General features: G+C 42.7%; 1 protein-coding gene across 6 annotated transcripts in view; it reads left to right on the forward strand.

The window, feature by feature from the left end:
- epb41l5 (erythrocyte membrane protein band 4.1 like 5) overlaps nt 1–15,642 on the forward strand; it is a 55,714-nt gene that overhangs the window by 2,837 nt on the left and 37,235 nt on the right. The window lies entirely within an intron of this gene.

Genomic DNA, 15,642 nt, shown 5'->3' on the forward strand with positions numbered 1-15,642 from the left:
TAGACATAACCTTCATTCACATTCATACAGAGGCAGATACGATACCAAACAAGGTGCCACCTGCTTAGGAAAACTAGCATTCACACACATTTACTCATAATTTACACAATGTTGGCCATACCATCGGGAGCAATTTAGGATTAAGTATCTTGCTCAAAGACGATGCAACATTTTTAAAAGAGGACGTCCATGTACCCCCTGAGCCTCAGTTACCAAAAACAATTGGACTTTTTAAATCACATACTAACTTGAGAGTTACAAAGCAGTTTGGTGGCTACATAAGGAAATTAAGCATATACTGTATGCAGTTAGTAAGCAAGTTAACAAGTAAGTAGTCAAGGAAGATCTCTGACAGTGGCGACACATCAGTGGTCAAACAGAAGAAAAGTATTTAGATATTAGAACAACAAGTTACATTTCAAATTTAGCTGGTTCTCTTATTCCTTATTTTGCTAGTTGAAAAGCAATGTTAATATACACTTATACATGGTTTTCAAATAGTCATGCAAAGCCATAGACTGTCATGTAATGGATTTCAATTTCAATGTCAATACAGATGTTTAAAATAAGAATAGCTGGGTGTTGTTTTGTGTATCTACCTTTCTGTGTCTGGGAAGGAAACCAAATATCTTTGATATGAAAAAAAAATCACCTACACTTTTGTTACATACTAATTTATGAAAGAACCTTTTACTGTGGTCTTCTTTTACATAAATAATTGCCTTTCTTTAACTATTATAAAATTATAGCCCAGTATCTACTAGGGGTGTAACGGTTCACAAACATTTCGGTTCGGTACGTACCTCGGTTTTTAGGTCACGGTTCGGTTCGGTACGTTTTCGGTACAGCAGAAAAAATTATCACAAAACATAACATATTTTTTTTTTAATTATTATTAAACTGTGAATAATGTATTCACTCAAATAAATACAAAATATAATAAAATAAACATTAAGGTGCAGCATTTCGATGAACTGAAATAATCTGTATTTGAACTGTACTGTTCTAGTACTCACAAAACATAAATTATTAGTTTTGGGTTTTTAATTATTATTAAACTATGAATATTCACTCAAATAAATGCAAAATATAATAAAATAAACATTAAGGTGCAGCATTTCGATGAACTGAAATAATCTGTATTTGAACTTTACTGTACTAGTACTCACAAAACATAAACTATTAGTTTTGGGTTTTTAATTATTATTAAACTATGAATCTTCACTCAAATAAATATAAAATATAATAAAATAAACATTAAGGTGCAGCTTTTCGATGAACTGAAATAATCTGTATTTGAACTGTACTGTACTAGTACCTAAGCAGCCAGCTTGACATTATGACTTGCTTGTCATTGTATTTTCATGTTTTTTTAAAGAAAAATGAACTTTTCCACATTGCTTGCCGAAAGGGCAGATCTGCTGGCACTAGCAATGTCTCCTGCTGTGGAGAACACCATCTCGCTAGGGACAGAGGTAGCAGATACAGCCAGGTAGCGCTTTGCTAACATGGCAACATAAGGATATTTGCCGTTTGTAATAGCTTTGGCTCGGTCTGAAGTTTTTGAGAGTGGTGGAGGCTTAAATGCTAGCGGGAGTTGGGTTTGCACTTCAGTCTTTTGGTACCGGTGATATTCACGTTCGGGTGATGCCTTTTCAAATGAGTGTGCAAGTTCGATGTATTGACAGCCGCGTAACCAATTTTAGTTGAACAATGCCGACAAACAGCTTTGGTTCGGTCCACCTGTCTTTGTCCGTCATCCTTGTACGTAACTGCGAAACCAAAATGTTCCCAAACCGGAGACTTCAATGATGCTGGAGGATGTTCGAGCTCAACTTTATCTGCGTTCGCCATTTCGACAGTTCCTCAAATTACTGACTACATTTGAACGCATCCCTCTGACCAGCTCGTCCAATGAAATGATTTGCTCGCTCTATGACGCGTTGACGCAAATTACTCTGAATGCTGCGACGCAGCACCTGAGATTACTTCCAAGAAGTTGTTCACGTTCTCAATTTTTTACGTTTAACGTTATATTCGTTCGGTACACTTCGGTACACACGTGTACCGAACCGAAGGGCCCGTACCGAATAATTTCGGTACGGGTACGTGTACCGTTACACCCCTAGTATCTACTAAGGCTTATTTGAGCTTGCAGGTGCAGTCACATTTTCTGGTTGGCACATTTTTTTCCAAGAAAGATCCCCACAGAGCTTTCATTTATTTTAATTTGTTAACAAACGCTGCACGGTGACACATGTTGCGTTCTCTCCAAAGTCGGTTCTACCTGTGACTTATTCTCCAAATAGGTAGCTGGTTATGACAACTATTATCTGACTCGGATACCAACTTGGCATCGTGTGTTGTTTTACATTATAAAACGGTCAAATCAAGCAATCTGATTGGTTCTTAACCGTGATATAATGAGCGTATATATCACAGGTAGAATTGTAGTTACTTTTCACAAGTCAGTATCACTCCGCGTCTGAGAAAAGCTACAACTGTTACATTACGTCGGTTACGACACTAACTAACAAAGCTTAAGATTGAAACATGTAAGGGATAATGTGCAGCAAGGACTTATTGACCGTCACATCTGCAGAAAGAAGTCCGGTCGATTGAACTGTATACAGTTGGGCTGAACAGCAAACTGCATGCAGTTTGCTTTTCAAACTGGGACATGAAAACAGCGGAGAAGTAACGGGGCAGAAACCCTCCTTTTTATGCAGCGGTCCAGACATAGACATCAAACGGAAAAACATATTCAGTGTGCAGTTACTTTGGCATTAGGGCAGGGATAGATACTTTCCAAGGTTTGACATAATGAATTGTGCTACTTTTAAAGCAAGCAACGATGTTTTCAAATCTGTAATCAAAAAGGTCCGCAAAAACGCCATCGAAGCAGTTCCTGCCGTTGCTTCATTAGTTCAAACAGTAACAACGGACTATTTTTGATCTTCCTGTCGGGTGTTCTTTTACCCATAATGACAGTCTCACTGCACATTATCGCTTACTTAACTTCGACCTCCGGTGTGGCCTTACTATGGAGGAGTGGATTGAGGAGTGCCTATCTCCAGAAAAAAAAGCACCTAAACAACAACATGCAGAGCAACGTGAAGAGCAGGTAGACCAACTGGAAAAGTACCACCATTCAAAAGCTTTCTGATGCGGGTCTTGAAACAAAGCAGAGAAATTATAACCGTTAGTGGCCACAGGTGCGAAAGATCTCTCCAGAGCTACTGGAAGCCCAATCTCGGGGACCGGAGAAAGTGGAGCAATATTCTCGCCACACCAAGCAACAGCTTAGAACAACCTCAACCTATACAAGTAACCACGTAAGCCTTTCTACTGATGTTGGACAGGTTTTCAGTGGGTGCACAATAAATGGCAACATACAAATGAATGTAAATAAATAGCCAAATAATGGATCAACGCTCTCTGTCAACGCTCTCTGTCTAATATGTCTAATATGTTCACTAGCTGTTAGTGTTGTTGCATAGCAACCACCTCGCACTATGTTTAGTGCAGAAGGCAACGGAGGGACATCATTATTTACTAATAAAAACTATTTAAATTAGAGTGTGTATTTTTCTTTCATATTGCCACACTTGGTAACCGTTTTATAAAAGCAATAGCTTTGCGTCAGGCCGAACCACGCCCCTTAACTGTGATATAATGACCATATACCACGGCCTGTCGTGAGCTATTGCTTCATTATATTTTTAAGAATGAGGGCTTGATTATTGGATATTCTTCCCCTAATTTTAGTTTTTCTCACAGGTTTTGCTACCGTGTGTTTCCATTGGCATTCCATGTGAAAACCTGCAGCATTCCAGTGAGGCTAGTCTAGTATCTATGACTCAACCTTATCTTGAAATCTAACCCTCAGAATAAATTAAGTGGAAGATGTGCGAATTTACTTTCTCAACATTACTGCATACATCTTGTTTGAACCCCAAATGTTTCTGCTTTGTCTACAAAACACTTTCTTCCCTTTTGTTTCTTATTCAAAAGAGGTATTTATTTGTACATAAAGGTGTTACTCTTGCCTGAGATTAAGCAGTGGTATTTAGTTGTGAAAAATGAAATAAACCACCATTTGAGAATTCATTACCAGCTTATTGAACAAGAATGCATGAACATATTTTATTATGAAAGTCTCACAACACACATTTCTGAATCTGTCTACCTGTAAGAGCTGCTAAAATAATTAACATGTTATCCTTCGTATCTGCTCAGTATTGTGTGCAAAGAAAGGTGAGACTTTCTTCGAGTGGAATGTTATCTGCTGCAACTGTTTCTCTCACTGTTTCACTTTCTTCTTTTTGTTTACCATTGTTAGTTGGGATTTTTTACTTCCTAATCATTAAAGTTTATTGACCATGTAGCAGTGTGCTTTCATGCTTTAAAAACTCAGTCAGTTTCTGTGTGGGCCTGAAGGAACATTTGATTTGATTTCAGAATGCATTCCAGCAGAGCCCTGGCCTTGTGTTAAGTTTCAAAAAGAACTTTCTTTGGCGTCTCCCGTCCCCCAAATATATAATATATCCTTCTGTCGTATCATCCATCTATCTCTAAGTGATAGGACATTGACGAGAACCCAGTTAGCAGCATTGCTCTGTTAGCTTTCTAGACATCTGTTGCAACAGTATCAGCATTCAAACACAACCAGAAAGGAACTGTAAAAGGGAAGACCTCGTAAGAGGACTACTTCTTTGTATGTTAAGGTGTTTTCAGCAACACTCCTGATTTGGTCAGTCATTATGGGTAGTTTCTCTTTTTTTAGCTTCTCCCTCAAAACCACATCAGATAGTGAAACGTTTCTCTTCTGCTGGGTGAGTGTTCTTGCCCTGCGCTAGAGCCTGCATGTGTTGACAGTAAGTGGAGGCAGCTAAGGCAGGGCATCACCATGGAAACATTGTCATGCTCAGTGTTAGATTTTCCTGAGGTTATCGGGCTGACTTGTCGTCTGGGGGTGGCCCCCTTTAGTTGGTGATTGGACTAATTGGTGGTGTTGGTCAAAGATTTCATAAGCTGGCTAACTTAAAAAAAGGCTTTTACAGTTATTTCCAATATGAGCATATCTCAATATGAGCATATCACCAATCAACACAAGGATTTGATTGGTGTTTTTCCATCTTTGTGGAGAAACTCAGTTTTACCGATCTGTCCATTTGGTGTTGATCGACTAAGAATTCAGGGAGTTATTCATGTTTCTATTATATGGAGTTCATTATTACAGCTTGAATTAAGAAGATGCAGATATCAATTAGTTTTCCTCCTTGCAGCAGAACCCAATTGGACCAATGGAATTGTAAAAGGTAATTTTGTGTTGTGTTTTGATTGACTGTTTTTGTTGTGCTTTCTTTTTGAAGTGTTTCAAATAGCTCTGGATCACTAGGGAACTTTTATTGGAGGGAGAAGTATCAACATAGACACGAGAAAATATTCTTACAGTAGAGAGGGCAAGATAGCAGGTTTCCAGGGAAAGATATCATGTAGATAACCTGACTTCAGAAAACGGTTAGCACACACTGCCTTTAATCCTTTTACTGGCAGCTTTTTTGTTTTGCTGGTAAAGCACATAGTGTAACAGGAGTGGTGGTATCTATAAAATTGGTTAAAACGTTTTTTTGTTTAAAAAGGCTTCAGCTAACCGAGTTGGAGTTTAGATTCCTCTTTTTGTTCGCACAACGTATAACATTTTTCTCACTGTCAGTGTTTCTTTTTTGGTTAACAAGACAGTTAAACATTCATCTCGATTAAAGGGTTTGCAGTTAGCCAGGTTATAGCTAAGAAGTTGTTCAACTCACGCCGGTATACATTTGGGGAACCCCCTGCTTAATGGTGAAATGTTTTCCCTTTTAGGTGTTCAGGTGGTTGCAAATAGAAGGCCTGAATTTAAAACTGAATAGAGCTCCTTCACATGCTTTCCTGGCCTCCCAGCCGTGTGTGTGTGTGTGTGTGTGTGTGTGTGTGTGTTTGTGTGTCACTAGCATGTAAGGCCATCCGAAGTTGACTCCTAGGGATACTTTTGTTTGCCGCATCCATGTCCAAACAGAATTCCACACAGCCTCACCATTCACATTCATCCCTATAAATGTATTTACTTCCTTGTCTTTTCTCTTTATCTTCTCCCCCCATTCCCCTCCCTCCAGCCCCCCACACTGTCACCCCCTTTTCTATCGCTGTAGATTTGTAGCCCAGAGAAGACGTTTAAAAAAAAAAAAAAGCAGGCGTTATCCTTTTTTTTTTACATAAAAAGTATTTCTGTTGTTAAAACTGTACAGCTCACCATTGGATCTGATATAAAATAATAGTCTGAATGGCTCGACATTAAAGTAACTTCATTTCATTTTCAATTATCCACAACTGAAATATTTTTGTAAATTACATTACATTTCCTTTTGTTCTGTATACTTCTTCAGCACATGATTAGATAAGACAAACTTAAAGGTGGGGTATGTCATTTATTTCAGATACACTTTTTGTTATATTCCATGGAATGCTCTTAACATCCCGATGGCAATGAATATATGAAATGCTTTGACAATACATAAAAAGCCGTGGCGCTGTAAAAAGCACGACCAATCATCTGAGCCGGCCCGGCTAAAATAACTGGATGACCTACCTGCCTGTCAGCCTTCCATCTGTGCACAAACTTATCTCGTGCCCTCATTGGTCATGTGCGCGGCAGATTTTTTCCGGCTGTGTATTTTCAAATTCTAGCGCACTCGAGCTGGTTCCTCCGAAATTACATAACCCACCTTTAAGTGATTCCAAATTGGTTTATTGTTTTCGTGCTGGAACATATTACCAATGTGTTGCATATGAGTTAAAACATTTAAAAGTAAACAACTTTAACAGTGAATATATACATAAAAAAGATCTATACAGTATTCACAGAATACAAAACAAATTAATTTGAATACATTGTAATAGCTTAAAAATAAACCCACAATGTATAGATCTTTGCATTTGTTGAGTGAATGTGCAGCTATGTTTAGTTATCCATTGTTTAACCTTGCCCTTTAACGTCCTGCTGATTTCCACTATGTAAAGGTTCACAAAATACAAACAGGCATTTATTCTTTATGGTAAATAGGGCATTGTGTAAAGCGTAGTTTACATGGCGTCCCTGAAGATTACTCAAGAAACCTTTTATAACTTTGGTAATAAGTCAAAGGAAAGCCACAGAGCCGGTTTATTGCTGAGTTGTCTGGTCACCTTTTGTCTTGTTGTGGTTGAGTGGAATTTTCAGAGTCACACGCAGTGACTTTATTACTTAAATGGGCATGCAAAGTAATGCTCCATTAAGGACAAACAATAGCTCGCTATAACTTATCTCTTGTGGTGTAATGAGTAAACATGGCCGGAAGATTATAGCATCGCAAAGGGCTCGCTCTGCTAAAGCCAATGGGATTGATCCATTTGATTTTGGAACATTTAAAAACAAGATCGTGGCAGTCACACATTTCTGATACTGACACGTTTTTTTTCAGCATGATAATCTCCACATATTAACACTTATTTTACTATAGGCTAATAGTTGGGCTATTAATGAGCAAATTCACTTCACCACTGCTAAGCTAAAGGCGGCCACAAACGTGAAGACATTTAGTCGTCTTATTTAGCCAATTGTTAGCAACTGAAGTACAGATGTAGCACTCCAGATCAGACTCACATGGGTGTGTCCCAGTCAAAAGCCCAGCGGATGCTAGTGGCTGGGGGTGTTGCCAAATTGCTAGAGGGCGTTGCCCAATTTCCCCATTTGTTCAATTACAGGATTTAACCATGGGATGGCGCTTCATTCACAAAATACACAAAGACAACTGGGTGTTGTAGAACTTAGTCTGTTTGCAATGTTTGCAGCTCTGCAGTTGTGTTTGCTGAATACTGTAGCATTTAATCACTTATTTGTTACTGTATGGTTTTCACAAGCTACTATAATGAAAAAACATCAATATTTTAGATCAAATAAAGTATATAGTTTGCTTTATGCAGTATATTTCTTGTAATATTGTTGGGGTGTTTTTACACAGTACTGTAGATTGAAGTAAATCAACTTATACATTAAGATAAGATAAGATGGACCTTTATTAATCCCGTGGGGAAATTCAGTAGTTCAAACAGCAACAGGGTGAGAGTGAAAAACAGGACAGCACAGATTCACACAGATTAATAAAATCAAAAATAAGATGAGCGGGACTGGAACAGGGTAAGGGACTCAGACTCACGGAGGTCTTGGGGGAGGGAGTTCCAGAGCTTCGGGGCTGCCACAGAGAAGGCTCTGTCCCCGAAGCTCCGGAGTTTGGCCTTGGGGATTGAAAGCAAACCGGCTGAGGAGGATCTGAGGGACCGGGGTGGTTGGTAGAGGGTGAGGAGGTCAGTGAGGTAGGGGGGGGCCAGATGGTGGAGGGCTTTGTAAGTGAGGACCAGGAGTTTGTAATTGATGCGGTGTGAAACGGGGAGCCAGTGGAGTTCTTTGAGGACCGGGGTGATATGATGCCATGATTTGGTGTGGGTGAGAAGTCTGGCGGCTGCGTTCTGGACACGCTGGAGTCTATTGAGGGAGGTGGAGCTGATGCCGTAGAGGAGGGAGTTGCAATAGTCAAGGCGGGAGGAGATGAAGGCGTGAATGAGTCGCTCAGCTGCAGGGCGGGTGAGAGAGGGACGGAGTTTGGCAATATTGCGGAGGTGAAAAAATGAGATTTTTACAACATGACGGATGTGGGGCTCGAGGGAGAGGGTGGGGTCAAATATCACGCCAAGGTTGCGTGCCTGGGTGGAGGGGGAAACAGGGGTGCCATCAATGGTGACTGTCAGGTTGGGGTTTTGCTGAGGGTGGATTTGGATCCGATGAGGAGGAGTTCAGTTTTATTGCTGTTGAGTTTTAGGAAGTTGTGTTGCATCCAGGATTTTATTGCAGTCAGACAGGATTCGATGTGGGTGAGGGGGGGGGGGTTGTTGGGGGATTTGGTGCTGAGATAAATCTGGGTGTCGTCGGCATAGCAGTGAAAGTCCAGGTTGTATTGGCGGAGAATCTGACCAAGGGGGAGGATGTAGATGATGAAGAGGAGGGGGCCGAGTACTGAACCTTGGGGAACACCTTGGGTGACTGAAGCTGTCGCAGAGGAGTGGTTGTTGAGGGAGATGAAGTGGGATCTGTCGGAGAGGTAGGACTGGAGCCACCTGAGTGCAGTACCATCGATACCAATGTCATGGAGTCGGGTAAGCAGGATGGTGTGGCTCACGGTATCGAAGGCTGCAATCAGGTCGAGGAGGATAAGGATGTTGAGGGAACCGGTGTCAGCAGAGGTGAGGAGGTCATTGAGGACTTTGATGAGGGCCGTTTCTGTGCTGTGATGGGGACGAAAACCAGACTGAAGGGGTTCAAAAAGCCGGTTGGTTTGGAGATGGCGGTGGAGTTGTTTGGAGATAATGCGTTCTATTGTTTTTGAGAGAAAGGGGAGGTTGGAGATGGGATGGTAGTTACTGAGGGAGGAGGGATCCAGACCGGGTTTCTTGAGGATGGGAGTGACAGCAGCAGTTTTGAAGGCAGAGGGAACGGTTCCTTGGGACAGGGAGGAGTTGAAAAGGTTGACAAGGTAGGGGCAGAGGACGTGGAGACAGGACTTCAGCAGAGGGGTGGGTAGAGGGTCAAGCGAGCAGGTTGTGGGTTTGGAGGAGCTGATCAATTTGAGTATTTCAGGGGGGGTGAGCAGAGTGAACTGGGAGAGGCGGACGTGGGGAGGAGGAAGGCTCGGGAGGTCCAGGGAGATGGGGGGAGAAATTGTGGCGGTGGATGCTGGGGGAGATGTATGTGTGTCAGATGCAGCGGATAGGGAGAGATTAATGGCAGTGATTTTGTCAGAGAAAAACTGGAGGAATGAACTGCATAAAGTGGAAGTGGAGAAAGGGAGGGTGTCAGCACGGGGTTTGAGGAGCTTGTTGGCGGTGGAGAAGAGGGTCCTGGGGTTATGGGAGGGGTCGGTAAAGATGGTGGAGAGGTAAGCAGTTTTTGCGGCAGTGAGGGCGTCTCTGTAGGTAGTGAGATGGAGTTTGTAGGATTCATGGTGAACTGTGAGGGATGATTTCATGGTAAGGCGTTCAAGCTGGCGGCCGGTTTGCTTCAGTTTACGGAGTGCAGGGGTGAACCAGGGTGAGGAGGTTTTAAAAGTGAAATTTTTCCTTTTGAGGGAGGCCAGGCTGTTGAGGGAGGAGAGTAGGGTGGAATTAAGGTGGTTGAGTTGTTCATCGGGGGGTGAGCTGAGGTTCGAGTCCAGGGGGAGAGTAGAGGATAGCAGGTCGGAGAGGTGCTGGGGATCAACAGAGCATATATTACGGAAGGTGATGGTCCTGGATGGGGGGGGGTGGCGGACGGGGGAGGCGATGGTGAACTGTATGAGTTTGTGGTCAGAGAGGGGAAAGGGGCAGGGGTGGAGGTCGAGTACTGGGAGGTTGGTGGAGCAGACAAGGTCAAGGATGTGTCCTTTATCATGGGTGGGGAAGGTGACATGTTGGGTAATTGTGAAATTGTCCAGAAGGGAGGAGAATTTAGAAGCGAGTTTGCAGGTGGGGGAGTCCATGTGGATGTTGAGGTCGCCGAGCAGTAACAGACGTGAGGAGAGGGATGAAGCAATGGTGAGGAGTTCAGTGAGATCAGAGAGGAAGGAGGGCTGTGGTTTGGGGGGGGCGGTAAATGAGGATAACTGTCAGTGAGGGAGGGGCTTTGAAGGCGAGGAATTCGAAGGATGGTACTGAGGGGAGGGTGAGTTCTGTCGTCCGGATGTTGTGGTTGTAGATGACAGCGAGCCCACCACCACGGCGTGAGGGGCGGGGTTTGGTTGAGGGAGATGAAGTCATTGGGTTGTTGCCAGGTTTCAGTGAGCAGAAAGAAGTCAATGGATTTTCCAGGATTATTTCGTGGAGGATGTGGGCTTTATTGTTAAGTGACCGGATATTGAGGAGGGCAAAATTGGTCAAGTGGGGGGTTGCAGGGGTGGTGGCAGACTGGAGAGGTATGAGGTTGGCCAGGTTAGCAGCGCAGGGGTGGGCACGAGAGGGGGGGCAGTGGAGCAGAGGAGGGGGGCTTGATGGTGGGGAGAAATGGCTTGTTATATATGTTGGGAGGCGGAGGGGAGTGGGATCCGCTCCAGGAATTACATGCAGCTGGGAGTGTAGGTGAGCGGGGGAGAAAGGCGCAGTAGGAGTTGCGTTCTGATGACGCGTCAGGTGTGCGACAGTGCGTTGGGTAGAGCAGATGGATGCTATGGATTGTCCGTGCTGAAAGTAAACAAAACTGCGGCGGGTGCTTCGGTGAATGTAGCGGGGTCGACGAAGGAGTCCAAGATGTCTGATGACTGAGATGGAAGACGGGGTGGAGGAGTTGGTGAATGACAGAAGCTGTGAGATGGAGTATGTCAGCATGATGACAGGCGGGAATGCTGAGAGCAGTGTGTGAGCAGCGATAGCGGCCAGCGGGCTAGGTGCACAGAGGTGGAGGATTGTTGTGGAGACGAGGAAGATCCACGACATGACAGGAGGATGTGAACAGCGGGACGGGACAGGTGTACCCCGGAGATGAAGACAGGAGGCAGAGAGAGTCCACGGTTGTTGCGTGGGACGGGGACAGACAGGTAGGCGATGTAGCAGATAGCAATAGCCACCCGGCACTTTGATGGCTGAGTGAGGGCAGCCAGCAACGGAGGCAGAAATTAAAAACAATGTGCAGTGCAACAGAGATGTGCAATGCAGGGCAGTAGTCCAATTAGAAGGTTTTTGCAAGAACGAATGTTAGCTGAGGGTGATAGAGGGTAACAGAGGCGGAGAAGCGGCGAACAGTCAACGCCAGCGTCCTCTCCGTGGAAACAGGAAGTCGAACAGGAAACAGGAAGTCGTGTCTCCGAAGGTAGTTGTTGATTATTAAGTAATATCATACATTAACCCCATTATAACCCCATATGCCACATTGAATGGATGAACACATTTATGCATCAATAATTACAACAGAGTATTTCTAAATACAAGTTGTAAAAATACTTAAATGTATTTAATATTAACCCTTTGGTGTCGACCGTCACGCCGGCGTGATCAGATCACATGACCTGTTCAAGCCGGTGCCGCATAAAAACAACAGTCCGGACAACATTGCCGTGTGTTTCTGTCGAAAGTACTGGCTTGAAACTATATCCCAGTCTTTGTTTCATGCAAAAAGACCCAGTAAACACGGAGATACGATGATATAAAGTTAATACATTTCAAAAGTATGAAAAATGGAAGCACATATTTGAATTTCTTCGCCTTATTGATCATTTTACGAAACGGAAAATACTGGAAACTGTAGATCCTGCTCAACAGGATGTATATGTGTATTTCTGTCGAAAGTACTGGCTTGAAACTATATGCCAGTCTTTGTTTAATGCAAAAAGACCCAATAAACACGGACATACGATGATATAAAGTTAATACAGATATATTTCAGAAGTATGAATAATGGAAGCACATATTTTAATATCTTCGCCGTATTTGATCATTTTACGAAACGGAAAATACTGGAAACTGTAGATTCTGCTCAACAGGATGTATTTACCAAGGATGGGGTGAGGTAATCAGGTAAACGGAGTGATACGAAACGAGACGAAGAGGGACGGCGGGAACCGACGAGAGACGGCGGGAAATGGAGAGAGACGAAGAGAGGCGGCGGGAGACGAAGAGAGGCGGCGGGAGACGAAGAGAGGCGGCGGGAGACTGCGATTGAAGTAAAGTGACAGACAAACATTGAGAATTTAGATAGTTAGATAGATTTAGAGTTTTGAAGATTCAACTATGATGAAGAGAACTCTGAACGTGAGTCAAGCTTTAAGCTTGTGTTTTGACCTGGAGGAGGAGGAACCTGTGATGTTGCCCTCTGTGTCGTAGTTGACAGAAACCGCTTTGAAGGGTTGCACAGATAAAGACAGAAAAAACAGATTTTTGTACATAATGTGTATATATATATATATATTTCTATTATATTTATAATAACACTTTTGCCTTATCAGAATGAAATCCCATGCTACCTCAATCAAACTTTCACATTATCATAGTGACATTCCATGTATATATTTCCAGCTTTTAAATGGTTTCGTTGTGTATGTTTGTGTTACCTATATGAAAAATAATATCATTTTTACGTTTTTTTTGTGATTTTGGGTCCAAAATGTTCATATAGTAAAAGATCACTGCTCTAAACAAAGTCAAAAATCCTACATCCATTCATTTTCTGGACTCAATATGTGTCTTGGCCGTTTTCTTTGTTCCAAGCAAACGAGTGCTTTTTGTTTTGAAATCACTTCCGCGAGTTTCGCGGGCCCCCCCTCGCTCCACTGACCATTAGACCATTTAGTAAGGTAAAAAGCAAAAGGGCAAAAACGCCTCTCAGACGCTCTTCCGTTTACTTTTTTAATAAAGAAAAACAAATGGTACGTAGATACACGGACTCATATAGCCTATGTATGTATACTGTAAGGAGAATGTATGTGCGTGAGAGGACCAGTATGAATTACGGCATAGAAATATGCAAACACAAACCTACAGACTGGGGGATGGGAGATCACAGGAGTGGGAGTGGGAGTGGGGGGGGGGGGGGGGGGGGGGAAGAGCTGTGGAATGTGACCCTTGGGAGAATACCTCCACACATTCTGATGGCCAATTCGTTTTAAACAAAGAGTTCGCAACACAGGACAGCATAGGCAACATGGGGGGTGGGGGCTGGTGAACGGTCTGGTCAATGTTTGTAAACACAATCTCCAGGATGTGTCCTAATTAAACCAAAAGAGAAAATGCAGATATCATTCTCTCTCTCGACTCGCTGGTATCTCGAGCTGAGCGCTCATTGGTGTTCACACTGCTCACAGGCTGGGCTGCTGTGTATATCTAGTGTATTCATACTGTACCCCTCCTCACTGTTTATTCATCAATCAACCATTTACACCTTCCTTTTTTCCCGTCAAGAGGTTGAAAAAGATTGAGTCCTATGTTTCCAATTGGTTCCCAAATCTAAACATTGACCAGTGGCATAAGATCAGGAGCCGGGTAAATGAGAGACTGAGGAGCCCCCGAAAAACAGATCCCGAAATAGCTCGTCCTGGTTTCCGCAGCAGATAGGCCTACAGTATGGTGTCTGTTATGTCAGTTATTTTAAATAAAACGTTGAAAACTGAACTTGAAAATTGTTTCCTCTTTTTATTTTATTTATCATTTTCGAGACGTGGGGAGACGTGTGTGATTAAAAATTAATTTGCAGAAATGTAAAGTGATCTACCTAAGTTCTATTCATATTCTTGACGGGAAGAGCCGTGTAAATAGGTGGCCATATGCATTTGAAAAGCAATATAAATCAGTTATTATACAATAGGCTATAAAAGCACCATCGATAACCATTACCTTTATCCAATTCAAACTTTGGACGGGAAAAAAGGAAGGTGTACATGGTTGGGCTGTACTGTAGGCCTACTATATACATACAAAGGCCATTCAAGCTAGAGTTCTTCTGGAAATGTTCACATCAGGCCAGAGTCCTGCATCGGGTGACCCGCAAAAAAGGTGATTCGCGGGTGGTATTTTTTCAAACGCTTTTTTCCGGGTTCGGTTCTGGGTAAAACAAAGATGATGCGGGTCGGGTCGCGGGTGTTGCATAATAAATATATTATAATAATAATTTAGTTTAATGTTTAAATCCTCAGACTTCTCCCCCGTGGGACCGCGCATAATCATAACCTCTGCAGCGCATCAATCTGCTGCTGTGCGCGCCACATTCGAAATGGCTGAGGTGAAGCTCTCTAGTGGAGAATACAGCATTTTCAATAACACTTCCTCAAGAGCGAAATCCAACGTCTGGGAGGCTTTTGGTGTCATCCTAGATGGAGAAAATAACCAACATCCCACGCTTTTTGAGACAAATATGCAACTGCATGTGTTAATAATTGCACGTTTTCACTACTCATATATAGGCTAGGCTATGCGGGTTCGGGTCGGGTTGCGGATCTTGTGCCGTCGGGTCGGGTTGCGGAACTAATTGGCAATATGTGCGGGTAGCTGGGCGGGTTCGGTATTGCACGTCGCGGGAGCGGGTCTTGAAAATCAGACCCGTGCAGGACTCTGCATCAGGCACCTTCAAGTTAAACAATACTACAGTAAACAATTAACACAGTAGGCCTAAATTATGTGGATTAAACCACATTTATTTCGTTAAAAATAAACGGAATATGATTTTGTTTGAATGATTTAAATGTAGGGTGAATTGCCCTAATGTGGGACATTTTTGCATTTCAGACTTCGGGAATATATTGCGATATGAAGCCGATACAATAAATCAAAATCCAGTACCATTCCGAAATCCCCAGTAATATTGGACACTAATAATACAGTAAACTATTAACACTGTACATATTATTGTTTGCCCGTGGGATTAGGATGATCGGTAGTGAGAGCCGCTGCATTTTCCTCCGGTCGGATGTGATATAAAAACAAAGCGATTATTTTTGTTGTTGTAAACTCACGTGGATTAAATTTAGTGCATTCATTTCAACTCGCGAACATATGATACATTAAATGATCGTGAGGATGATGATTGAAAATCGTTTGTTTGAGCCTGGATGC

Source organism: Pseudochaenichthys georgianus, chromosome 21, assembly GCF_902827115.2.
Source record: "Pseudochaenichthys georgianus chromosome 21, fPseGeo1.2, whole genome shotgun sequence".
NCBI lineage: Eukaryota > Metazoa > Chordata > Actinopteri > Perciformes > Channichthyidae > Pseudochaenichthys > Pseudochaenichthys georgianus.